General features: G+C 31.3%; 1 long non-coding RNA gene and 2 pseudogenes across 1 annotated transcript; 1 reads left to right on the forward strand and 2 right to left on the reverse strand.

Annotated features, from left to right (window-relative positions):
- Window positions 1-1,208: 1,208 nt before the first annotated feature.
- Window positions 1,209-3,600, reverse strand: LOC143410081 (uncharacterized). The gene is made up of 3 exons (XR_013092699.1): window positions 3,508-3,600; window positions 2,458-2,529; window positions 1,209-1,406 (listed from the first exon to the last, which is right to left on the reverse strand). It is a non-coding gene; the product is annotated as an uncharacterized LOC143410081 (long non-coding RNA).
- A 2,381-nt stretch (window positions 3,601-5,981) lies between these two features.
- LOC143410796 (RNA-binding region-containing protein 3-like) lies at window positions 5,982-18,990 on the reverse strand (annotated as a pseudogene).
- Window positions 18,991-23,329: 4,339 nt separating this feature from the next.
- On the forward strand, window positions 23,330-25,013 carry LOC143389113 (uncharacterized; annotated as a pseudogene).
- Window positions 25,014-26,895: the final 1,882 nt, after the last annotated feature.

Raw genomic sequence — 26,895 nt, forward strand, 5'->3', positions numbered from 1 at the left:
GTTTCACAGAAACTGATTTATAACATTAGAAAATAAAACATTTTAATTGTGCATATCAAAAAAATTGTAATTTCAGTTATCTATGAACTTTTTGAACTCTTAGGATTATAATGGTTCTTAACAAAATTTTGAGTAGTTTTCATAGTATGTATAATAGCAAAGTTTCCCAAAAAGAGATGTAGAGATTCTACCCCTTTATTTTTCTGTTTATAAAAGGTTGGATGACAAAGTTGGTAACAGATGGCCAACCATTTACTCTAATAAAGTAATATCCCAATAGGACAGTCCTTAAAATTACTAAGGAAACCTTTTCAAATTTGGTTATTGGACCTCTTTCTCAGAGGTTCTAATTCATCAGTGTTGTTTCACACAGTCTAGGAATCTTTATGCATAAAAATCCTTCTTTGGTGGCTTTCTACCTTGACTGCACATTAGAGAGGCTTGAAAAATTTCAACATCCATGGTACACCCCAAACCAATTAAATCTAAACTCTGTGAGAGGGAAGGAACTAGATATCAATATATATTTGAGGTTATTTTCACCCCTTTTAAAGATATATATACATATATATAGATAGACAGATAGATAGATAGATAGATAGATAGATATAGATAGATAGATAGATAAATATATAAATTTTTTTTAAGTTCCCACGGTGTTCCAATGTGCAGCCAAATTTGAGAACCACTGTGTTCCAGTGGATTTTGGACACCAACTGGTCTGGAAATCTCTGTTCTTATATTTCTACCAGGAAAAAGAAATGATCTTTTCACTTACTGAACTACCCTAGTCAACATTATGTTTTTTCTCTTTCCTTATTATTATTGTTTGTTTGGGAAAAGAAACAGGGAGAAGAAACTTCTACTGCTATCTCTGTCAAAAAAGATTTCAAAAAGAAGACTTCATATGTGAGGTGCACTACTCTTATTTGGCATTTATACAGAAATCCAGTTATTTCAATATATGTACATTAAAAAAATTTTCATTAAAATTGGAGAGCATGTTATACAGAACACCTAAACTAGGTGTATCATAAAATAAAAAGCATGTTACTGAATTAGATTTAGGAAATACATAAATAGAAGAAAGACCACATTCTCTGTTAAAACAAATGCATACATTCTCTAAGTTGACCTGATTCACTAACTTTCCTTGGCAAAACTATACAACGTAATGAAAGCATAGAAAATTCAACAACAAACCTGTTCAAGCCATAGAAATAATTTTAGAAATAGTTCACTTGAATAAAAGTATAGAAAAATGACTACTTAATCTGGATCAGTGGATAGGAAAGGGAAAAAATATCTCTAGGAAAAAAACAAAAAACACTGCCCCAAAAAGGATACAACAAGAAAGGATACACTTTGCATGACAGTATTACAGCAGTATTTACGCAGGAATGCTTCTAAAGAAGAACAGCAGAATGCAGTTTAATTTGTTTCATATTTTTTCAGCATGAGATTTACAAATAAATGACTTTAAAACATACTGAAATTATTCAATTTTTCCCCTAAGATACTTGACTTCTGGTTACAATAGTATAGATAGTTTGAAACAAAATTCAAATATCCAAGGCTTCTCAGAGAGACTAAACACTGTAAAATTTTCTTATTTAGCATTTTTTCAGCTAGACACAGTAATTTTGACCAATTTATTTCATGTCCTTCCAGTTTAAAAAGGGAGAAATTTTTTTTAAAAATAAGGAAAGTAATTTACTTTTGCTTATTTCTTAAGTAACAAACTTTAGAATATATAATGCCTAATTTATTATTTCTAATCATAACATTAAAATTGCTTGATCCAGAGGGGAAAAATTAATTCCACAAATTTTTTTTTTACATTTTATATTAATAATTAATTGTATATTCTCAGCACTGCAGAATTTTAAGAGTTGAAAAATCTTGCTTTAACTGTTTCCTGTCAGTTTCTAAGTGTGGGCTCTGGACCAAGTTGCCTTACTGTTATGAGGGAACACGCTACATAAATTACCAGGTGCCACCCAGAATAACCAGCTTGTTCTGGCATGCTGGATCTTTTTAGCACTGAAGGTAGTGTATACTGAGAAATCCCTCAGTCACAGGAAAACTAGGACGACTTGTCACCCACATCAGTTTTCCTGAATGAGAAATTCTTGGTAGGGAGGGAGAAGCCTAGCAGACTGTTCTACCAAGCTCTCTAAGGGATTTAATATTTTAAAGGTTAAAACCCGCTTCTTTATAAATAAATACTAATAGATATATACTTCATAAAATTCTTTCTCCAAACTTAATTTTTACATACAAATGAACTTTTTTCTGCAGTCAATAATTCTGACATTTTCTGGAATTAACTGTATACACAGAAATTTCCTTAAAATTCTTAAGAGGTATCATAATTATTATTTTATCAGGCTTTTACACTTCTTTAATTTTGATTGTATAGAAAGTCTTGTCTTTTTATGTTTTCTCCACACTTACCTTTGTTAATATTTAACACTTTCTTTTCCCTTCTTTCGCATCTTGTTTGGGTCTAGCAGATCGAGCAAACTGCTAATATTTTAAAATTAAGGTTTCCTTCATAAAAATGAAAGTAATTTTTTTCTACATAATCATTGTGGGGGGGGTGGATATAATGAGAGCAACTAAGAACAGAGCAGGGAGGAAGAGCAGGAAGAAAAGATTAACATTAAACAGAGACATGAGGTGGGAGGGAAAGGGAGAGAAAAGGGAAATTGCATGGAAATGGAGGGAGACCCTCATTGCTATACAAAATTACATATAAGAGGTTGTGAGGGGAACGGGAAAATAAACAAGGAGAGAAATGAATTATAGCAGATGGGGTAGAGAGAGAAGATGGGAGGGAAGGGGAGGGGGGATAGTAGAGGATAGAAAAGGTAGCAGAATACAACAGTTACTAATAGGGCATTATGTAAAATTGTGGATGTGTAACTGATGTGATTCTGCAATCTGTATTTGGGGTAAAAATGGGAGTTCATAACCCACTTGAATCTAATGTATGAAATATGATATGTCAAGAGCTTTGTAATGTTTTGAACAACCAATAAAAAAAAAAATTAGCCTTTCCTTTAGTATCATTAGTTTTTATATCTGGACTTTCTACCTTTATACATTAATAACTAAAAGATGATTAACCAATGATATGATCTGGATATTAAAATTATCAAGCAAAATATTAATAATAATACAAGAGAATAATAATGGTATAATGAATGTTTTTGTGACTCCAAATGTATTTCTAGATACCCTTTGTAAGGCTTAGTAAGAAGATGTACTTTTGAGCTGTGTAAGTGAAATATTAAGTAAACTTGGCTGAAATTTAATAACTTCATGCAATAAAAGTCTAAATAAAATCATCACCTGCCTCAGCTAAGAAAAGTTTAACTGTAACTGCATATTTCAAGGTAGAATGCCAGATGAGCTTTTTAAAGGGTAACAAGAGAATTAATTTCAGTTATACCCTTTTCCCCAAAATTAAATAGTTTTGAAATATATTGATATAAAGGATACAACCACCATGGGTTTTCCAAAAAGAACATATCCATTTGCTTCCTTTAAGGCTTTTGCTGCTGCTTTTTCATTTGGAAGTCCAATGAAAGCTTGTCCTTTCATGCGGCCTTCTTTCATCAGGCGTATATCAAACCTAGAATACAAGGAAGAAAAGTAGTTTTGCTTCAAAAAATGTAAAATTATTTTGATGCAATGAATAAGAATGTGTTCAACAATTCAAAAGTTGCTATTTCAAAATAAAAATGACTATACTCTCTGATTAACACAGTTAGGCTTTCTAAAATTCTATTTTGTATTCTATTTTTCTACAAGCAGGTAATACAAATTTCATGTTGTGTGAATCTCTATATTTTAACTCTTAAACATATATTTATGTTATTTAAAAGTTATAAAGTAACAGTAAAAGCACACACAGTTTTTGGTTGTTATTGTTTTGGAGCTTTAACTCAGAGTCCTGTGCATACTAGGTATGTTTCTATTACTTAGGTTTGCCACATATATCCCTATTTTCAAAAAGTTTCTTGCAATCGATTCAATACTTTCTGCTCAAAGTGACAACAACAAATAAACAAAAAACCATATGACCAAGGATAGAAGATTAATAGGAACCAAATATAAGCAACTGAGTAATTTATTATATTATTATTATTATTACTATAAGAAATTATAATGCAGGGAGAGGGGGAGAATAAATATTCAGTAGATTAGATAAAGTGAAATGAAGGGAAAGGAGGGCATGCAAGAAAAAGGGAAGACTGTGAAATAAATCTAAAATAATTTTCTTATGTACATATACGAACATACCATAGTGAATCTCACTATGGTGTACCTCCATAAAAATAGGGTCCTAAATCATAATAAGATATATTCCATGCTTGTACAATTATAGCCAAATGGATCCTACTGCCATTTATAACTAAAAAGAACTAATAAGAGGGAAAAAAAGGGAAAGAAATTATAGTATCAGGATAGAAAAAGACCTTACTTATTTTCTAGTCAAAACTATCATTTTAAAGTGATACCTAGAGAGAAGACTCTGAAAAGTAGATGGCTCAAATTACAGAGTTTATTCCTAGTACAGTGTTCTATTATTCTACAGCATACTCATTTTTTCAACATTTCTGAGAGAAATCTATACTCCAAAACTACTTAGAAAAATGAGTATAGTTTTCCACTAAGATATGGTATACTGGATGGGTAAAGAATACTAAGATGTAAAGGTATCAAATAAAAAAAATGCACTGACCTTTTTTAATCACATGGTCAGTCTCATGGGAAACAATATACTATTTTGCTACCTATAGTTTTCTCAACATAGAAATATATTTTAAGTTCAAATTCTTATTATAGACAATACTGAAAATAATGTTTACATATATACACAAATATATGAATGCATATATATTTTTTCCCCCTGTACAATCATGTCCTATTGGCAACAACAAAGAACAGCATTTTGCATGGCCAGAAAAATAAACTTGATATCCTGATGAGACATCTGCCATTAATGAATACAGACCGAGAATGTTATGATGTGGTCCTAACTCTGGATATCTATCGAAAAAGACATGCAGGTCAGATAAGAATTAAAAAGTACTTTTTTGACTGAAAGTTAAAACAAAACTAACTTGTTATTTTAACTCCACTCAAACATTTCTCATCTTCTACTTCATTCTACTTTTTATTTATATGACAAAGAATCTTTACTTTGAAATTAACTAGTATAACATTTTAAAAAATGAAATTTTAACTCCAAATATTAACTTTATAGCAATAATGAATCACATCCCTTTTTTCTACTTTCACAGAGTTGCTAGCTTTGACTAATACAGTTCAATTAAAAGATGAGAACTTTCTTGCCAGAGTACAAATTCTTAAAAAACTTTCCTGGTTACTGTATATTCTTGGATAAACCACTAAAATAATATTTTTCAAAGTGTCCTCTTTGGACCAGTAGCTTCATATCACCCAAAAGCTTTTGAAAAAATGCAAACTCATGAGTCTTATTACATTTTAGAAAACCAGACTCTCTGGAGATGGGCCCAAGAAACTGCTTCACCACAATCTTCAGGTGATTATTGTGCGGTATACTAAAGCCTGAATACCTGTGCTTTAGAGCAGGGTACAGGAGCAGAATTTACCAAAAGTCCATTCCTGTAAGTAAAGAAATACCTGAATAAAGCCATAAATATTTGTTTATGTATCACAGATATTTTGAAGCTAGGACTACAAAAATGATTAGCTACAGTCAACATGGCCTGCAATAAAATAAAAACATTGTATTTTTTCCTGTTTGTCCATTTAAAGAAGTTTGTCAATTCCTATTCTAGATGTCTAAAAAGTTACTTGTGAAAGAAAATACACCAATATATTCATTCAATCTTCATCTTTAAAAGGAAAATGGTGGCATAACAAAAAGTGTTAAATTCACAACAGAGAAAAACCAAAACATAACTTGAGGTTATGATTGCTACTTACATGATTCGTTGTGTCTCTGATGAAAAGTCAACAAAGCGCCCCAAAATAAATTTAAGATCCTGGAAATTCAATAAGAAAGAAATAAATAAGGAAGCCAGCGGGGAAAATGTAAAATAACAAAATCGATTTGTAAGTCCAACTTACCTTTTCTTGAACATGTTTAGCTAAATTCTTTACATATATTCTACAGTTTGGTTCGCCAGGTTCATAACTTCTAAAAACTGAAAGCGTTTCCATTTCTTATTTAAAGACAAAACAAAGATATAAAATTAAAATATTTTTACCAATTTTTCAAAGAAACTTATAACATGCAAATAACTATTAAACAGGTAAAATAGGCTTTATGAAAATGTTAAAGCCATAGATATTAGTAGCAATATTACTGATGGTTATATAATACAAATTAAAAATCTGAAATGATTATAAGGAAAAAAATTAAGTATTGTTTTGAAAAATCTCTGACATCTACAATAACTAAAATCTGTTTAATAAAATATTTACTATTAAAGGTCCTAAGATGAGTTACTTATTAAAGAACAAAGCATATCTGATATTGTTTGTATAACATTTTGATTAAAATAAATTTTCCAAACCACCAGCCACTTCCACATTCAAAAATAATTATGAAGTACTCCAAAATAACAATCGTGTTTTTTGGACAAATGTATTTCAGATTCCCTTTATAAGTTCCCCAAGTTTACTAAGCAATCTGTTCTTCATAACTAGAAGTTATATGCAAAAATACTAGCTGGAAGTCTATCTCTCATTATCGTGGGAAAAAAGTTACATGTTACGAAAAGTGCAAAAACCTTATATTTTTCTGAAATGAATTAAATAATAAAAAATCTTTTAAAAGTGAAAACTATTATGTGAGAATATAAAATCCTAATATATGCATTTTTAAACATCAACATTGTTTTAGAGTTGCTTTGTATGCACCTCAGATATAGTATGTTAAATCCACAACAGAGAAAAATAAATTATCAATTAACAGTTCTATATTTGTAACACATAACTCCAGACTTGTGGATATAATTATTTGTTTTACATGCCATATAAAAAAGTTTTAGGAATGAAAAGAAATATTTTTCCAAAATGAATATAAGCAGGAAACAGTATGGAAATGAAATTTACCTATAAAGTATAGGGTTTAAAACCCAAAAGAGATGAAAAACATTAATCAGATAAAAATTGATGTTTATGCTTTAAGTTATGTTTCTTGATATAAATGGATTTGTTTTGTTTCTGTGTAGTTAAAGAACTGTGAAATGGAATATAAACTGGTTTATTTCATAACATTACCTTCTTTGGAAATTCTGCCCTTTTCCAACTCCCTTCTAGAAATACATTCTGAGGGCATTTCATCAGAGTCTTCTTTAGTTTCTTCTGTGATGTTCAGATTAGGTTTGGGGAAGATTTTCCCAAATCCTATACTGGATGCATCAACTTCAAGTAGCAGGTAATTCTAAGAGTTCAGCATTAATATTAGCCATTAACTATCTCTCTTTTCAATATAGTTTTCAAGTTTCTCTTTCCTATTTTAATTTAACAAATATTTTTGGCATCACTGAATTTTTTGGTGTTTCTCAATGTTCTAGAATAGACATAGGAAAATAATATCCTGTAAAGGTCCAAATAGTAAATATTTTAGGCTTTGTAGGTCATATGGTTTCTATCATGACTATTTAATTTTGTTATTGTAATATGAAAACACCCATAGACAAGAGCTAAGCAGCTTAACTATTGCTTTGTGTTGCTACATAGAGGTTCTGCAAAGAGGAAAAAATAAATTTAGTTTCAACGTATTCAGTCTGAGGTGCCAAAGGGGCATCTGATGAAACGTTTACTGGGTAGACAGTGTGAAATATTAATAACTGCAGGAACAAAAAGAAATTTGCAATTAAATAAATTACATAATTCTGCTAAGATAGTCACTCAGTGTTATATAATAGTTATGAAGATTATATTGTTACATCAGAACATTGTGAAACAACCTCAATCTTTTCAATAATTATAAGATTAGGATAAGTAAACTATGCTGAAATAAACACCATAACAAGGTATGTCCTTCCATTAACCTCCCCACACTACAAAGAAAAAAAGATAATTATAATCTTGATTCTTTAAGAAGAAACCCCAAATTTAAAAATTACTCATTCAAATTAAGAAAATTTAAAAATACTAAAAACATTTTACTTTAGTTATCAACATACTGGATTTCATTAATAAAATATGAATTTTAGCATCAATAATAATTAATCTGGCATAGGGGAAAAATTCTTAGAAAGGGTTAAACATTCTAGTTAATATTACCTAAAAAAGAAAACCTAAAACCTCTAAAATGCTTCTACTATTAATTTTACTGCTTTGCCAATGATGTAGAATGCTCCCTTTTTGTACATGTATAAGTCTTTGAGCAAATTAAACCTAAGAAAATTGTACCACGTAAATATGCACAATTTTCATATACTAGTAAAGAAAAAACAGATTAATAAATTTTTATGTTAATGAGTGACTTATAAGATGAACTTACAAAACAAAAAATAAAAATATTGAAAAAAAAAAATGAAGCTACCCCCCAAAATCAATGCATTCTCACTAACCATCAGACGGGAATTAAAATTCACTAGAGATTTTCACTCATTATGTCTCTAATACCTACTAGAATTCTACCTAATAGTCACAGAAGTATTCAAATATATACGTAAAAAAGATGTATATTTTAGTGTTTTCTGTAACAGTAAAGATTAGAAAACTCATAATATTGTATGATTAAATAATGACTGATATTACTATACTCTGTTCTATTACACAGCCATTAAAAATTATGGTACATATTTTTATGCTCTGATATAGTAAGTTATCTCCACTAGACTGTAAATTATAAAATACAAGAGAAAATGTCTTTGTCCAGAGTCTGCTATATAACAAACTTTCAATAAGTCACTGAGTGAAAGATGAACACCGTAAAATATGATGTGCATATTTTATTCATATTCATGTTCAAAAACAAGAATAAAAGAAAAATGTGTTTACATGTACTGACTGCTATAGTTTGGATCTACACTGATCTTAAAAAAGACTATGTGGTAAAGGCTTGATTAGCCCATGGCAATATTATGGGGTCTAGTGGGACGTAGTCTCGTCACCAGGAGCTTGCTCTTGACAGGACTTATGGAACACTGGTCTATGACACTTTCTTTCTTTTTGCTTCTTGGCTGTTATGAGATGAGCAGCTTCCTTTGCCATGTGTTACAAATACCATTTACTGCCTCACCATAGTCCCAAAAGCAATGAGTCTATTAACTATGGACTGAAACTTCCTAAACTGCCAAAATAAACCTTTCCTTTAAATTGATGATCTCTGATGTTGTGTTTTAGCAACACAAAGCTAACCCACAAGATAAAGTCTTGAAGAATGCAGAAACAAAAACATTGGTTACCTCTGCACAGTAGAACAGAGAATAGTAGGGTTTGGGAATGCTAACTTTTTAAAAAATTTTACTTTATGTTTCTGTCCTGAGTCAATTTCTAATAAGCTTGTATGATTTTGGAAATAAAAAAATTAATGTCAAAAAAGCTGAAAAAAAACCCTGTAGTTTTTAATATGCTAAATTTAAATGTAAAAATAGTATCTGGTAAACAATCCTCCAAAAGTTTTGGATTAAAAAAAAATACACTAATTTTCTCTCTCTCTCTCTCTCTCTCACACACACACACACACACACACACACACAAATATAGATACATGTGTAAAATCTGCAACTCACAGGATAGCTATGTTGTTTCCTAATAATACAATGACATTAATAAAACCATAGAACATCACATTAAACAAGCAATGAGAAGTTATCACAACACAAAACTCTTGTATTATTAGTGTATATACCAGCCAGAAAACATAAATTTCACTCTAGATGTCATTACTAGCAAAAAAGTAATAGTGACAACCTTGCAAAGTAAGTTTTATGTATATAAAACAGTTGAAAATGTATATTATTTCATGATATTAAGGAAGCCTAATCACATATTTTAAGTAAAACTGACAAATACGAAAACAGACAAATATTATATATGAAACTTAATTCTAGTGCAATAAGACTGACTTTATCACGTGAAAGAACTCAAATATTCTTACCAGAATTTTTTTCTTCACAATTCTGTTCTTTCTCTAAATCTTTCTTCAATGCAGCTGGCAGGTCCGTTGATATGTGGAATTCAATTCTTTTATTACCTACAGGTTGTGGTTGGTCAAATACATCCGAAGGTAACAGCACAGGATGTACATTGCTATTTAAAAATAACCACAGCATGAATTTGTAATTGCAAATCCTGAGAATATTATTTCATTCTCAATTTAAAAGTAACAGTTTGATAAAACATTCAATACACTTATAAGCACTGCATAAAGTGTTTTAAATACTTCAGTAAACTCTAAGATATGCACTAATGTATTACTAAATTTCTGTTTTACAGATGAGGAGATTGAGGTTAAAAGATGCTAATAATTTGCATAAAGTTACCAGGTAAATGAAGGGCAGTACTTGAATTACTTGACTACTGATTTTATACACCATGGTATTTACTAATATACTCAAAAAAGTTAAATTTATATTAATGTATAAATTTTTAATGCACTATATTTTATACAGTATGCAGCAGCACTGTGTTAACAAAGTAAATAACAGCTATAAGTGGCTGCTGATTCTTTATGAAAAACAAATATATAATAAATATCTCAATTTTATACTGAGTTCAGCTTAAATAATATTTTGGGTATACATGTTACATAGTCATATTATCAACATTAATTTCATCTGCTTCTTTTTACTTTTTTAATTTGGCTACTGGAAAGTTTAATGTGGCTCACATTGTTTCTGCTGTTCAGTACTGCTATAGAGATTAAAAGTATGGAATTGCAGTGTCAAGTCAGGTGGGTATCAAATTATATATCACATTATTTCTACTTAAATTGAAATAAGTGATTAAAAATATATTCCCTTAAAAATAAAAAAAAATTTAAAACTCCCCTCTTAATTTATAAAGTTAATTATAAGACAAATATATCTAATAGAGAAACTAAAAGAAGTTAAAATTTCAATTAATATTGAGACACTAAATAGAAAAGACAAAAAGAGAACATGATGTTATAAAATGAAACGTGGAAAATTCTGAGACCCGGGCTACTCAGTATTATTAAACAATGGTAAACTGTGAGAAAATTATGAATAGTTGTGAATGTGGCAAACAGGAAGCCACTGGTGAATCAAGTAAATGTGTACTAAACAAAAGCTACATTTAGGAATAATGTAGTTAAGCAAGTAAACAAAGTACATATGGACAGCATTCACTTTCATAATTGTATATAAAACTACCTGTGTGAAGAAGATGAGGGTGTATTCAACATATCCTTTATTTTTCGCTTTTTTCTCACATGGCGCTGCTTTACCATCTTTGGTCTTTTGGGCTGAAAATTTGCTAGTTCCATTAGTTTGGTCATTCTATGTTGGAAAAGAGGGAGTGTAAACAAGATCCTTATCTAGAAGCATAATTATTCAATACTGTTGGTGTTAAGCTTAAATTTGAATTTGGATAAATAAAAATAAGTTATAACACAATTCACTTATCTAATATGGAATATATTTACATAGGATAAGAAATTCTAAGACATAAATAAAGGGATAAAAAATTTGACAGAGCTTAAATTCTAACTTTCTTTGAAAGATTTGACAGACCTTATATTCTAACTTTCTTTGAAAGAATTAAGAATTTACTTAAAATTTATCAAATTATCTTAAAAATATTTTTCATTATAAACATTATTAGTTGTCCAAATAAAATGGTGGACTCATACCAAACAGAAGAACTGATACCTTAAAACAATTTATGTAATTTTATTGATATTTTCTTGACCAGATATTCAAAAGACTTTACCAAGAGAGTAAAACTATTTTGATTCATATTCAAAGAGAACATAGACCAAAAAGTATTTCACTGAAAAGTATCATATGAATAAATGCTGCAAATAAATCATTATATAAGCAAGGTAAGGTAACAAGCTAAGTAAGAACAGTTTTCAAATACTTCACTCAAAGTAGCTTGCAGGGTTGGGGATTTAGCTCAGTGGCAGAGCACTTGCCTAGCACATGCAAGGCCCTGAGTTCAGTCCCCAGCCCTGGGGTAGGGAGTGGGGTGGGAGTAGCCTGCAGGTAATAATTAGGAAGTAGTATTGATACCTTGTACATAGCTTTCCTCCATTGTAAGTATGAATAGCTAATATATATATCTTACCTAAGCATTCTTGAATTTCCCATAAAGAAAGAGCTCAGAAGCCACCAGTCACAATTCTAACTCTCAGAATTTCATTTGTAAAATTTGGAAGCACAACAAATACACTCAACAAGAGAGGAGGATGGCTCAAATAGGTTTTAAATATTTTTCCCCCAGAGAAAAATGTAAACATACAATGTAAATTTTTAAACTCTCTTAATTACACAACTTACCAAAAATTTTATGAAAAATCTAGTGATTTAAATCACATAAATTGCTCACCTGAAGTACACCAAGTCTCTAAATCAAGGTCATGCACATATATTAGATACTCAAAAAACATATGCTGAACCAATAAATATTCCCTTTTTTTTTGAAAGTTCTGTTACAGAGTGACAGAAAAGCATGGAAACACAGGTTACTATATGCAGTTTTGTTTTCTCTCATAAAGATGAATTAATGGCAGAAATGAATACAAGGTAACACTTCAACACTAGGCAGCGATTCTAAACAGCAAAATGACCAACAAAAACTCAAAAATGTGAAAAATACGACACTGAACAGACTATGCAAAGAACACTTGTATATAGTATGAGAGCTAAAACAAGAAGACAGAGAGTCACTGACAAAGTTTGCATCTTGAACATCCCCCAAAGGCCTTGTGTTTAAAAGCCTGGTTTTCAGGGTGGCCCTATTAGGCAGTAATGGAATCTTTAGGAGGTAGGGCCTAGTGAAAGGTCCTGATGTCAACCAGGGCATGCCCTTGAAGTGTACTGTGAGCTGTGATCTCTCTCTTTCTGACCGTAAGGCAAGTAGTTCTGCTGTGCCTCATCGCATGCCTAAAATAATGAGGCCAATCAACCAGAACCTCCACAATTGGAGAGGCCAGTAAATAAATAAATAAAACCCTTTTCTAAGTTCATTATCTCAAGCACTTCATTATAATGATGTAATGCCAACAAACACAGCCACTTTATTTGACCTCATTTGATATCTGCATGTCAGGTGACTTAAATAAATTTGCACCAAGCTATACACATCCAGTTCCACAAAATACTTGAAAAGTATATTATAAACTATTTGGGGGCTAGTTAAAATATCAAGTAGGCAAATTCACAAACACAAATCAACAAATAATGAAGTTTCATGGTGTGCTTTTAATGCCACAATCACTCATCTAAAAAATTATGCATACTCCCCCAAAATACCCTTAGGTCCTAGTACCTATTCTTAGGTCTTAATTTATAAAACTTTACATGCTAGAGGGGTGATGGCTATGAACAAATTCTAATGATTCCAAAATCTGAAGAATTATGCAAAGTATAGGAAGAACAAAAAAGTCTTTCCCACATTCTATGCTTCTTACAATCTAAACAATTTATTCTTATTACTAACCTCTGTCGGTCCTCATCATCACTGCTTTCATATTCTGATTCTTTACTAGATAACTCCTCATCCTCATCTGGTAAAGGAGGGTCCTCAGGTGGCCGAGGAGATGTAGGTGGGAGAGGTGCATGCAATGGCATATAGTCTTCATACTAATTTAAAAAACAAAACAAAAATGCTATGGCAATCCGTGATATTTACAGAATAGACAAACCAATTTCCATGTAAATTCTTGATTCTTGTTTCCCTTTACTTCATAATATTCTTTTGCATATTCAGCACAGAAACATATTCATGTGTGCTGTGGCAGACTACTAATTGATCACAAAATTTATTTTGTCTTCTTTGGCCTCTAGCTGGACCAACTTTGAAAGCCCCTCTTAGAGTTATTGTTTGCCATGTAACCAAAAATAGGAGAAAAAAGAACTCTAACATAATTTTCCCTTCCTGATCTGCAGACTATTTGGTAATGCCCTCATCAACCTGACAAGGCACAGGGTGAAGACAACTCAGGCTTTTGAATAACTTAGAAGAGATTATCTTTCTATCATAATTTTGGAATGGAAACAACGTGAACAAGAAATAACTTACTGTATTAAAAGAGTTAAGAGTAAATTTTGTTCATTAACAGCACAATCTTTTTGCTTTTTTATATACCTTTATTTTGTTTATTTATTTATTTTTATGTGGTGCTGAGGATGGAACCCAGGGCCTCACACATGCCAGGCAAGCACTCTTCCACTGAGCCACAATCCCAGCCCCTAGCATAATCATAAAAACCCTGTAACAAGCACTGAGTAGGTGCTAAAGCTCCAAAGAAAAATTATAAAGCTAACACTACATACAGCAGAAAAGCAGTCAAGCCCAATGCAAATTCTCTTCTATGGTAACACTCAAAATAATTTTGCATTATTATTATCCATAAATATATACAGTATTACATTGGAATAATTTTAAGAGTAGACATAGCTTAATGTCTAAATTACTACAAGATTTGCAGGTAAATTCTAATATAGTATTAGCAACCTTTTTTTCTTGTCTTTCTCAAATGACACAACAGAGCGACAACAATGGAATTTTTAGATGTTTCTATTGTTGTGGTTATGTTGTAATGATGCAACATTGTCGGTTAAAGAATTGAACAATACTATAAGAAATTTTGGTCTCTATTACCAAAACTTTCATATTCTGGTTTTCCTCTTTCCCTTCTCAGCTTTATTATTAATATCACATTTACTTTATATGCATTTCTTATCTTCACTATACATCAGAGGTGGACATAATACTTGTATAATTTATCCTCAATAATTTCATTCAGTAAATGAAAGTTGAAAATTCTAAGTGGTTTCTTACCATGGGAGGTCGTGCAGTAATTGGTCCAAAAGGTGTAGGCAAATTCATTTTATTCATAAGATGAAGTACCTTAAAGTGGCAAGACATTTAAAATCATACAGTATTAACATAATGTTTCAACTCACATCCTGTATTTCATGTACTAAAAACCTTCTGTAAAAATACTACTGATTAATAGAGTGAAAAGAAAGGCCATTTCTTCTCTTTATGATCCCAAGACAAGGAAAAACAAAGCACTGATATATCTCAGGTTAGTCTTCCTAAATTTTTTTGTCATTTCTATCAATATAGTTATCCCCACTAATAAGAATGTAATGCTCTTATAATGTAAACTCTAATGTTACTCTATCAATGTTACTGATTACTGAGATAATCAAACAGAGTACAATAATGAAAAACACATATATTTTCTACTTCAAAGTATCCAATTACTGCTGAAATTATCAAGCACTTGCTGAAGGACCCACTCTTTCCTTACGAAATTCCATACTAATGGTATATTCTAAAATAACAGAAAATTATCAGAAATGACATTTCCCAAATTAGGTTCTCTTTATTAGAATCCATTTTCAATGTAGTTAATGAATGCATTGTATATCATTGCCTGTCTAGAATTAGTCTGATTGATATTATTATACATAAGTATGAAAATCATCGTGGAAAATATAGTACTGAGCTAAACAAATAAGTATTTTGAGAAAAATAAGTTTTATTTTATATACCTGTACATAGAACTTAGGTACACTTGCTAAAGCATTTACTATGTTTGCTAAGATTGTGCTTGAAGGTGGCGGGTACATATACTTGAGGCATGAATTCAGAGGAAAAGTCAACCTAAAAAAAATAAATTAAAAAAATTGAGTGCTTATTACATTTTAATAATTTCATATCAATAACTCACTTTAGATAAACTGACAATATAAAAATTGTTCAAATGATACACTTAAAGTTAGTTACCTTGTTCCTTAAAGATCCAAACAAGTACTTTTAAAAAGAAACTTGCCTTCTGATTGCATCACAAAAGGAGGAGACATCAGAGCTTATATAGTTCTGAACACATTAATAGGTGCTTCTTGAACTGAATTCAGTGACAAGCACCTAGCTCTAAATTTTATTCAACATATTACAATTATACATGACATGCTAAATTTATTCATTTAAATTTTTTTTATTTGCAATATATGTCTTATTTGCAATATATATATATATTGCAAATAAGAAAAAATTTTTGCATTATTGCAAAATATGTACACACACACATAGAGAGCAACAAAAGCCATAAAATCAACAAAAGAACAAACAAAAAATGCTAACCCGTGGTGTGGTGCAATTCAATTTTCTATTGTTAAACAACCAAATTCTTTCTTTTCTTTATCATCTTCTACAGTGTCATCAGACCTAGACAGAATATAAGTTGATCTTATCTTAAAATTACATACAGAAAAGAAAAAGAATTTTTTCAAACATGACATTATGAAAACAATTCAGTTATGGAAAAAAAAAAACCTTCAAGCATTTCTCAAGCAGGCATCAATGAAGAGAGAAGCAGAATTGTACTGAAAACTTTTGCATTATTGTAAAATTGGACATTCCACGTTTTCATTTACTTTTCACAGGAATTTATAAATTTGGTATGATAATTCTCAAAGATCAAAAAGAAAACTAAAATTTATATAGTACATAGTGGTACTCCATTTTTTTTTATATCTTTGTCCAATCTCACAGATGTCTAGCACTGTACTTCCTTGTACCTCCCCCTTTAGTTTCTGATTCAGTAAGATTGAGTATTAAGGCCTAGAATTCTGTAGAATTTGATATTTTTATCAAGTTTCTACATGATTCAGTTAGTCCAGGGATTTACTTTGAGACCCACTTGTATAAAGCAAATTTGTGAAGATTATATAACAAAGAGTCGTAACTGAGAACCAAATACTGGTCATCGTTTTCAAATGCCACACGTATTCATGACAGCCTAGTTTCATTACTGAAAGGAATCTCTTCTGTAAGTTGAAATACCAAATGCTCTCAAATATGAAACTTTTTGAGAGCCAACATCATGCCAGAAGTGTAAAATTCCATACCTAACCTCATGTAACAGGCACACTATTAATATTACATAAAGTTATCTTCAGGCTATGTATATGAGGTATACATGAAAATACATAAACTTCATGTTGAGTCTCATCCCTAAGATAACTCATTATGTATCTGCAACTATTTCAAAATAAAAAAAAAATCTGAAACATCTGGTGACAACCATTTTGGATAAGAAATAAACGAGCTGTAATTACCTCCTTTCCACTAAAAGTGGAATGCTTTCACCACATTTCCATCTCACTTTACATTTATTTTATCATTACTCAGGATCCCAATGCACAATTAAAAGTGAAATTAGATATTGTTTTACTATACTTGATTTAATGAAGAAATTTATCATTATGGCTTCTGAGAACAATGAAGTAATTACACAACTGGCTAACACACACGCACACTCCCCAACCTAAAATGGTAGGAAAACCTAAATGAATCTACGTACCTTTTCTTTTTTTCAGTGCTTGAAGTGGAACATGGAGAATGAATGTGATCTTGCTCTTTTGCAAATTCAACTACTAAAGTATGACCTAAAAGTTTCAGCTGATGAAGTCTTGTCAATGCCTTCAATTGGAAGAACAAGAGTAAAAAACTTTCTTATACCAAAAACTGTTTGCTAAGTATCACATTAAAAAGAAAAAAACAAACAAAAAACTGTACACGTTTTATTGTTGTTAAGGCTGTAAACATTTACTTACTCAGTATGTGTCGTCACAGGAGCTGGTCTTCTTAACACTCTTCTTTTTGCATTTATGAAATTTTTTTTTCTAGTTACCCTACTTCCTTAACTTTTCCCTCCCAGTCTTTTCTCTGGGTTCATCTTCCAATGGGTCATGATATCTACCATATCTATTCACATAGTTGAAGAAATTTTCCATTGTTGACCTTGCCTTAACTCTAGACTGGTATTTTTAAATATTTACCAAATATTCCACAGAAGTAGCCCAATGACCTCTCAAAATTAATAGATAATATATGAATTCACTACATACCTTTACAAACATATTCCTACTCCAAATTCTTATAGAAGATCCTCAGAAGCTGCATGGTCCCAATTTAAATTCTCAACCACAAAAATCTTGACTATTCTCTTTCTCTCTCAACCCCTACGCCACAAGACTTATAAACTCAATCTTTACCAAATGTTTATGTAATTTGCCCTTTGTTTTCTTCAGATATTTATTCTTGCCTTGGCCACTAAAACATCTTTCTATTTGCTTTTCTCATCTTCAATATTTCTCCAAATCCAATCTGAGATATAAACACCATTGTGTATTTTTCAAAGGTCTGGTTGTATTTTTAGCCAGCTCAAAACTATCCAATGCCTTTAGAACAAACTACTAAATAAAATTCCATACCTCTCTTCTACTCAAATTTAGACTCTCTATATTTTTGAAAAATATTTATTTTTTAGTTGTAGTTGGAAGCAATACCTTTATTTTATTTATTTATTATTTTATTTGGTGCTAAGGATTGAACCCAGGCCTCGAACGTGCTAGGCGAATGCTCTACCACTGAGTCACTACCTCAGCCCACAGACTCTATATTTTTCAAGTCCTCTTTCCATCTCAGGTCCTAGCTCCCACTTAAAACTTTCTATGGGAACTTTTCACTAATCCTGGGAAGCTGAACTATGTAAGCACTATGACACAGAGTATTAGTTGCCTGTTTCTTTCTCAAATCAAAGCTTCAGGTAATGTGTTTTCAGACCAAGAGTTGACATTCATTTCTGTAGTTTCGAGAAAACGGGACCCTATGCTCACTTTTCAGTCCTGGCCTCCTCCTAACACAACCCTCCTTTGCTTTTAACCTATCAGAGAACTATTCATTTAAATTTCATTTGTACCTTACTCTCAAACCATAAGGACACTGGAACACTTCCTTTGTTTTTGCAAAATGCCCCATCATTACTCTAATGTGTAGACTCTCTTACTATAACAAATTAATAAACCTAACTTTGTCAATCCATGGATCTGTTATTGTCTGGTGGTCTATAAAAAGATTAAAGAGTGAATTTTGAACATTTTCTGTGCCCAGCACTCTCCAAAACATTAAAATGACACGTACAGTACCATATTAGATGGAAACCAGTACATAACTTGAGTTGTTACAGTACTCTCCTGGAAGCTATATAAGGCCAAGAGAAGAAATAAAAACTAAAGGAGGGATTAATTTTATCTCCCTAATCCTTTGAGTGCTTCCATTGGCCTTAATTTATATTTTACTCTTGTATTCACCTCATGCTGCAGGGAAATTGAACTATTTCCTTCTTTTTGAAGATCCATTTTTATTTCTATATGCTCGTATATGCTGCATATGCCACTAGGTGATGATTTTCTTAATCCTCATTTAAATGTGGTCTTTCCTTTGATATCCTATATGTTTTGTTATTACATAGTTTCCCATAAAATCATTTGTAAATTTATTTTGTTTATTCAATTTAATCTTTATCCTTTATCTGGAATGTTGCAGTACCAATTAAAGAACTTATCTTGTCCTATGAAGTCTTTCTAGGCACTTCTAAAATCTCCTATCCTACTATGCTGCTTCATGAGATTTACTCATTTAGTCACTCTTGCTTCAGTGGAGGTGGAGATACACAATTAACTGGAATCCCTCCTGATGCCTTTGCATTCACTGTCTTTCTGGTATTCTGCTTCCAGATGCTCATATTTTTCATCCTTATTCAGATGTCTTTTCTTTACAGAGGATTTCCATGACTACTCTGCAAACAGTGCCTTCCTCATGTACCCATCCCTAATCACTTATTCTGCTTTATTAATTTCTTGTACTATAACAGCCTAGAAAGTAAATGCTAATGCCTGTGTATGTGCATGTTTAAGACATAAGCTCCATTAGGCTAGTCTTTATCATGTTTGCTACTTTATCCTCAGGCCAAAAGTAGTACCTGGCACATTGTAGATACTCAATATTTATTGAATGGATAAACAGATGAATAAATAATAAAGGTTGTCTCATCATTTGTTTATCTTGTCATTTATCAGTCTTTCAATTTTTCATTTAGAGATGACTAAAAGAACAAATTTGGGGATTCATACAAACGGGGTTTATATTCATATTCTACTGTATATATAAAGGAAGTTACTTAACTACTCTGCCATAATTTTCAAATCTGTAAATTGGAGATAGTGTCCAGCCTAATGGGCTTAGTGGTGGTAGTAAGTGGATTAGTATGGCAGAGAATCTGTGTCATAAAAGTTCTATAGAAGTTATATTTATTGTTTTTATATTTAATTGGTAATTATTTGACTACAAAACCATTCTTTTTCACTATAATTTTAGTATAACATTAATTTTTCATAATTGAATCTACAAATTTATGCTTATAATAGGAACTCTATAAATATTTTTCAAATTAATTAAAAAATGACTTAAAATTTAAGAACACCAACAGGTGTTTTGTGTACATAACGCACATTACCATTTTCTGTAGTTACCATCCATTGTCACTAGATGGAAGCCTTATCCTAGGAAAATGAAAGTTTTACTAGCGCTAGGCCCTTATAAACTAAAGACAGCAGGGCTGAAATAGGGGAAATTGTCATACATGTATTTATAGATTACTTAAATGATAAAAGGCTAAAAGTTTAGTAATAATTAATGTTGGCTTATATGATATTTATGCTTTTCCATTATATTGTAACCCTCATGAATAGTTCATTTTTTGCATAGTGATATTTATTATTTCCACTAATCTCTTGTTACTATAGTAATTTAATTTTTCTATTTAAAAAGCAATATTAGAAAGAAATCTTAATGTATTGTTTCCTAGTTCTTTCAGTCTCAAGCCTTTTACCTGATTATTCCAAAATATTTTTTTATTTTGACTGGAACATAAATTATTCTTTATCATATCCTTGCTATGCTCCATTACTGAGCAAGAACTCTGACATTATTTTCGGATTATTGGTCATTTGATTTTGATGTAAAGCTTATACTGCTTTTTGTTCTCTTCCAACTCTCCATGTGCCATCTTTGGAAAATAAATTACTAGGCCATTGCTTTTGTTCATATCCAACCTCATATTTGTGTAGTAAGATTAACAAACAAGTTTCCTAGTATAAGGAAGTATTCAGTAGCCTACAGATGAAATAACCAATCTCTAAATGTTTTTCTTTTGAATTATCAAAATTTTATACATAAGTTACTTATAATTGTTAAAGTCTGTGTGTGTATATGTGTGTGTGTGTGTGTGTGTGTGTGTGTGTGTACACATATGCTTTTGTAAGCTACATTTATCAATGTATATTCAAATTATGGGAATATCAAAATGAACAATAGCATTTTAAGACAGCAGTAATAGTTTTCATTATAGTAGTATTTAGAGTCATTATGTTCTTATTTCTTGAAATAATAGCTACTTAATGATGTAGACTTTAAAAATGTTTAAAATATTCTTTTATTCTTTATTCCTGGATGTGGCAGATTATTGACTAAAAGAAACTTTTTCCCTTCCCTTTCTCTTGTTTCAATCAGTCCATTTGAGATGATTTAGCAAAATACCACTAAGCATCTATAAGTGACAAAAATATATTTTTCTCAGTTTAGGAGGCTAATAAGTCCAAATCAAGGCACCAGCAGATTCAGGATCTGGTGAAGTATTTTCCTGGTCTCTTGGCATCTTTTCAGTATGTCTTCAGAGTAGAAGGGGAAAAGAAGCTCTCGGAATCCTCTTTTGTAAGGACACTAGTATACTCAAGACTTAATCTTTACCCCAAAGGCTACTTCTCCTAATGCCATCATTTTGGAATTAGAACTTTAGCATAATAATTTTGCAGAGATACAAACACCTCTCCTTAGTAAGAAAAGTGATTATAGATTATTCTCATATTTCAATTGCTGACATTAAATTTCTTTCTATATTTTTCAAGTTAAACTATTAATGATGGTAGTTGGGATTCAAACATACTGATAATCTTTCTCAGCTTAAATGATTCAAAATGGAAGGAAACATTTCATCAAGAGTAATTTCTTATATCATGGGTATATATAGTATTAATTTTGAGACTTAGAATTGACTTCAGCTTCCTCTCTGTTCTCACTATCCCATTTCCACTTCTCCTTCAAACATAATTCATGAAATTATTTTATATCCAACCTCAGGGAGGATTTCATGAGATGAGCTATTATAAGGAGAAGGTGTCATGCAAGTACGTTTTTCAGCTACATTATGTCCCATAAATATCCCAGACTTAGTCACCCTAAAGACCAGTTTTGAAAAATAATTATAACTTAGTTGAAATTATGCATTATTATTTTTAAAGTTAATATTTATTGTTGAAACTTTATACTTACTAGCAAAATGAAAAAAAAGTATAAACTACCAACCACTGAAAGTTTTTTTTTTTAATAACTTGGAATAATTCTAATTCTTACTCTACCTGTATTACAGGTATTTGTAAAAATTAAATATTACCATTTATACTATTTATTTTGCCTTAAAATTTTTAGCAATGTGCAGGTTACATCTTTTTGTGTGATGATAATTCTTTTTCAAATTACAAATTCTGGTGTTATTTCACATAGATAACAATAATAAACTGCACATTTCAAAAAGCTAGAAGAAATTATTTAAAAAATTTTTTACCAAAAATTAATGATAAATGTTTGAGGAGATAAATATGTTTAATCTGATTTAAGCATTACACAATGTATACATGTATAAAATCATCACACTATTCTAACAATTTGTATGAATTTTATGCATTTATGTGTAAGTTTAAAAATTGATAAAAATAAAAGGTCCTTAGTAGCAAATGTGTATATCAAATCATCTAAAATTTATACCAAATAAATATGTTAATGTACTAACTTTATAGCCTCAAACTACCTATGTACATTTTGCCTTTAATGAATTTTATTCATCTCACTCATATTTATCTGGCAAATTAGCAGCAAAGACAACATCTTGGCATAATATATGGTACAACAATATATTTTCAAGTAAGCGTAAAGTAAACTGAGGAAGAACTTTTTGTTATGTAATTCTATTTTAAATTCATTTATATTATGATTATTCTCAAAAACATTTATAGAGATTACTCACAAAATTTTTAAATAGGATGGGCCAATCTGAGCACTCTCCAGGAGCGAGTTGCGGAATCTGGGGTTGGGCAGCTCTCAGGGACCAGTGAGGACTGAGCATTCTCTGGCCTCTATGGACTCTCCTCCTTCAGTAAATGAACCTTGAGGAAAGCTGACCATTTCTTGAAATTCTAAAATTATGGCTTATGATTTGGTGATGTTCAGAGATGTGACTGTAGGGTTTTCTCATGAGGGTTGGGAATACCTGAACTCCTCTGAGAAGAATTTGTACGGAGATGTGATTTTAAAGAACTATAGCAATTCAGCACTGCAATGTTCCATTTCTAAAGCAGATGTGATTACTCTGTTGGAACAAGGGAAAAAGCCTTGGATGATTGTGATAGATGTAAAAAGAAGATGGAACCTAGATTTGGAATCTAAATATGACACTAAAAAGTTATTTCAAGAAAATGATATTTATGAAATGAACTTATCTCAATGAGAAATAATGGAAAGAATTAAAAGTTGTATCCTTGATTATTTCTTTTTTGGAAAAGACTGAATATGAAATGTTGGAGGAAAAATGCAAGTGACAAAAAAAAAACACCCTTTACAGAAAACTCACATGTCTTACTGTATATCAGAAAAGCACTGTATATAGAGAAAAGCACTCTGAATGCAGGGAATGTGGGAAGGCTTTTTAGAGTATGCCAACAACTTACTTTTCCATCAGAGAATCCATACCTGTGAGAAACCCTATGAATGCAAAGAATGTGAAAAGGCCTGAGTAGACATCAGAGAATTCATACATCTGGCAAACTCTATGAATGTAAAAAATGTGGAAAGATATTTACATGTATCCCAGACCTTCGAGTGCATCAGAGAATTCATATTGGTGAGAAGCCCTATGAATATAAGGGATTTGGGAAGACCTTCAGAGTGCAGGGACAACTTACTCAGCAGATTCACACTGGTGAGAAGCCTTATGAGTATAAGGAGTGTGGGAAGACCTTTAAACAGTATGCACATCTTACTCGACCCTAGAGACTTAACATTGATAAGAAGTGCTGTGAGTGTAAGGAATGTGGGTAGGCTTTTCTTTGCAGTACTGGCCTTCGAATCCATCACAAACTTCATACAGGTGAAAAACCCTTTGACTGCAAGGAGTATAGAAAGGCCTAAAGAGTGGGCAACAACTTAAACTGCATCAGAGGATTCACACTGGTGAGAAGCCCTATGATTATAAGGAGTATGGGAAGACTTTTAGTTGTGGTTACAACCTGACTCTTCATCAGAGAATTCATACAGGTGAGAAACTTTACAAATGCAAGCAATGTGAGAAGTTCTTTCATCTTACTCAGAAACTATTTCACAGGCTGGGTTTGTGATTCAGTGGTAGAGCGTTTGCTTCGCGTTCATGAGGGACTGGATTTGATTCTCAGCACCACATAAAAATAAACAAAATTAAGGTATTTGTCCGTCTATAACTAAGAAAAATATATATTAAAAACAAAAAGAAATTATTTCACATTAAGGCATTCACACATTGTAGAGAAACCTTACGAATGTGAGGAATCTGGGAAGGCCTTTAGGCTGTTCTCACAACTTACTCAACACCAGAGCATTTATTTTTGTGAGAAACTGTAAATGTAAGGAATATGAGAAGACTTTCAGACTGCTCTTACTATTCAAAATCAGAGTACTCACACTTGCGAGAAACCCTATGACAGTAAGGAATGTGGAAAGGACTTTAAACTTCATGCACTGCTTATGCAACTCTAGAGAATTCATTCTGGCAAGAAACCTTAAACTTGTTTAGAATGCAAGAAAGCATTCAGACAACATTCACACCTTACCACCAGCAAATTCATAATGTAACTTAATAATTATAAGAATCCTTCAAATGTGAACATAGTATTAAGGAGCATTAGAAAATAAACCCTGGAGGAAAATTTTTGCATGTAGAAATCCCTTTTGCTTCATGCTCATAACTTAGTTATTTAAAGGAAACAGTCGTTAATTTAATGACTAGAAGCCTTTCTTCACAATCAAACCAAGTTAAACTACAGGAAATTCACTCTAGAAAGGAACTTTGTTAAAGAACTAAATGTGAAAGGCTTTTGGCTTTACCTTTTATCATCCCTATTCTTCTATCTGTGTAGTGTACTTCTGAAATTTGCCAGGGCACCAGCTCACACTGAAAATGGATGAAAAGAAAGAAAAATCATTTAGCTTGTAATTCCTATATAAACTGTATTTAAGGAAACCAGATTTTGATAAGGTAAAGTTCTTTGTTAGAGAATTCCAGCTAATGAATGCAGAAAGAATTATAGAATTAGAAATTCTATTAGAAAAAAAACATCTTGTAACATATAATAATGGATATAGAACCAGTTCTACAGGTTGACTTGAGTGTTATGGTGAACAGATCAGGTTGACAGCATCTGAATCCACTGATTAGAAGTAGTACAAGAAAATCTTATGTGCTTCCCAATGTGATGCAATAAAATACACACATCTTACCAAAAATATTGAAACTGAATTTAAGCTTGAAGATCCAACTCCAAGTTTAGAGAAAGCAGGGAATGGAATAACAAATGTCATGACACAACAAGAAACAAATCTAATTGTGGGTGATTGTACAAGAGAAGTAACCCAGCTTTTCAACCAATAAAATGATATTGGAAAAAGAAGCTAGGACTCCTAAGATATTGAAAAAACTTTAGAGACATATCAAATGCAATGAAAGAATGGTTCTTCTTCAGGTTGTGACATTTTCACAACAATTGGGAAAATAGGAATATTCATACTAGTAGATAATATTAAGAGATTATGCTTTCATTGGGTGTGGAAAATAGCATTTGGTTATGCAAAATGCTTTTTGGTAGGAATAAATTCTGAAATTTCTATACACTATATACTATGATATCTGGAAAGTCCTTTAAATATTCATGCAAAATAGGGACCAGGCATATTGTTACATACCTGTAACACCAGCAACTTGGGAGGCTTAGGCAGGAGGATCACAAGTTTGAAGCCAGCTGCAGCAACTTACTGAGAGCTTGTATCAACAAGTAAAAAGTTCTGAGTATGTGGCTCAGTGGTTAAGCATACCTCCATTCAATCCCCAGTAACAAGTTTTTTTTTTTTTTTTTTTTTTTTTTTTTTTTTTTTTTAAAAAGCAAAAAGGAGGATATCAGAAGTTTGGTAGAAAGATGGCCAACTAAGGCTGGGGTTGTGACTCGGAGGTAGAACGCTGGGCTACCATGCATGAGGCACTGGGTTCAATTCTCAGCACCACATAAAAATAAAATAAAGATATTGTGTCCACCTCTAACTAAAAAATATATATTTTTTAAAGAGATGACTAAATGTTGTGTGTGCATTTCTTGTTTTGTTTTTGCAATTGTTTTATGAGTTTTTATATACTTGAAAATTTCTATAATGTTCTTCTAATGAAAATTAATGATGAAATTATAGACAGTTTTAATAGAACAATTTTTAAAAGCATAAATATTAAAATTTGTGGATGTTCCCAAGGCTCTACACATTGGAATATTAAATATACTATAATGTATTGATAAACTTATGACAGAGTGTCCAGATTTTGCTCATTCCCATCCTACCTCTGTATCTATTATAGTGCCTGTCACATAGTAGGCATTTAATATGTTTAAAAAATGGGTAAAGAAAAGCAGTGACTGTAATCAAATGTAGAAATGTGAACTTGACCTGCACTGTCTTAATATTATAATTAACTAGCAA

Source organism: Callospermophilus lateralis, chromosome 11, assembly GCF_048772815.1.
Source record: "Callospermophilus lateralis isolate mCalLat2 chromosome 11, mCalLat2.hap1, whole genome shotgun sequence".
NCBI classification, from domain to species: domain Eukaryota; kingdom Metazoa; phylum Chordata; class Mammalia; order Rodentia; family Sciuridae; genus Callospermophilus; species Callospermophilus lateralis.